The sequence below is a fragment of the Jatropha curcas genome, chromosome 6, assembly GCF_041381405.1.
Source record: "Jatropha curcas cultivar XTBG-Jc1 chromosome 6, XTBG_Jcur_1.0, whole genome shotgun sequence".
Classification (NCBI taxonomy): Eukaryota; Viridiplantae; Streptophyta; class Magnoliopsida; order Malpighiales; family Euphorbiaceae; genus Jatropha; species Jatropha curcas.
In genome coordinates, this window is record NC_143156.1 from 13,546,212 (window position 1) to 13,548,112 (window position 1,901).

Below are 1,901 nucleotides of genomic sequence, written 5' to 3' on the forward strand. Positions count from 1 at the left end.
TTCTGGTAAAATCACCCTCAACAAGGTATAGGAAACATTCAAGTGGAACAACATCATCAAATTCTTCAAAAGCACAGTTCCAGTGAATATCTTCTTCTCGAGGATTTCCTTTCAACAATTCTTGGCAGCCAATCCAGTATATTTTGCAACAGCCTGCTCTGGAAGAAACGAGGTAATCAAGGAGTTATTGATTGAGAAGTTACACATTAAACGTTTCATGTTTTACCAATAAATCTGAGCAGCAGCAAACAAATTGGTACATCTAGATATATGCATCAGAGAAAATATATAGACAGCAATCAAACTATTATAATTACATGATTTGTTGTTTTTGGTGTGAAATTTAGGCCTTTTGATTATGTGAGTACTTGGCTAAGGAGCTGGAGAATACATTTGGAAGAAAAAGGACTTTAGCAACAGTCAAGAACGAAGTTCAACTGAAGAGGACTTAAGCAAAAGGACATCAAGTTTACATGTAACACCTACCACCTTACTTGTATGAACGAATAAGAACTACGTGGACCTGATCCTCCTTTTTTAATTAAAAAAATTGGGGGTACGTAGGTAGCTTTCTGAGTGCGGTCCAAATATTAATTTCCTTCAAAAAATGAATAGGGTATGGCAATGAGAGGGCAAGTAAATATGCTCGCACTAATACTGCAGAACAAGCCAGGGAAAAGAAAAAGGTAATTTCTGCTTAAAATATTTGTCCTTGTTAGTGAAAGAGTTTTTTAATTTAACCTCTCATTGTCACTTAAAACTTTAAAAAAGCAAGATGCTTGTCTTTTTTAGCAGGCACAATATGGCTTTAACCTGATCAGGGGTAGCTTGAAACTGTAAAATGTTCTTATTCGTTTTAGCTTGTTAAATCAATTCTCTAAGAAGTAATGGCAGTATCTTTTCAATTGGAACAAGAGTTTATTGGATGCAAACGTGTTCTCTTCTCTCAAAAATAATGCAAAGTCATCTTTTGGGGATTCATGAAGTTGCAGAAATACCACCACACTACCTGTCAGATTCAGAGAAACAAGTAAATGAAAGCGAAAATAATAAGAGGTTTATGGGCAAGAAGGGTAGATTTCAAAGCAAGCATGATAAAAGAGTTGCAATTCTTAGATATTTATATTGTTTTTAGATATTTAGTTAGCTATGCTAAAGTGTTAAGTGTGTGAGTTAGTTAATCATTATAGACTTCTTCCAGAAAAAGATTTGTATAAGAATGTTTTCATTGCTAGCTCAGATTTATATTGAGAATTCTTACTCCAAGTTTCATTGATAGATAAAACGTTACAATTGCTTAAATTAAAACATTATCATCATTCTAGCCAGGGAGAGAGCTATATTCCAAAATTGAAGGAAGCCAAAGAAAAAATTTTTAATATTAAGGTGGCCAAAATCAAAGAAATAATTATAATAATAATAATAATAATAAATTTCTATTCCAATTTATAATATTAGATTTGCTTTTCTTTATTCAAAGTATAATTTATTATTGTACTTAATGCTTCTGGTCAGAGTTTCTCCCCTGTGTTGATTTATTTCATTAATTGCTATCGAAATAAGGATTTTTTATATAAAAAAGTAATAAATTACATGAGAATATAATTTGATGCAGAAGCTATATGGTCTGACTTATGGTGGGTTTTCATAAGTTAACGACCTTAGGTTATGAATTTATAAATAAATCACAAAACTTAATGATTTAATTTATGTTTGATTGCACTATTGGAAGATAGGTAATTAGACCAGGTTAAAATAACTAATAATACATCGAGATAGCTTGTTAGTGATTTTAGGGTTGTTTCCCGTACTTGAACAATTAAAATTGATTATCAAACTAATAAAATAAATTAGATAGAATTAAGTGAAGTCAAAATCCTTAGTAGTTTTTAATCATTGAT

The 1,901-nt window shown here is 31.0% G+C and overlaps 1 long non-coding RNA gene across 1 annotated transcript; it reads left to right on the forward strand.

The window, feature by feature from the left end:
• The first annotated feature begins 469 nt into the window (after positions 1 to 469).
• LOC149495569 (uncharacterized) lies at positions 470 to 914 on the forward strand. The gene is made up of 2 exons (XR_016321487.1): positions 470 to 686; positions 796 to 914. It is a non-coding gene; the product is annotated as an uncharacterized LOC149495569 (long non-coding RNA).
• Positions 915 to 1,901: the final 987 nt, after the last annotated feature.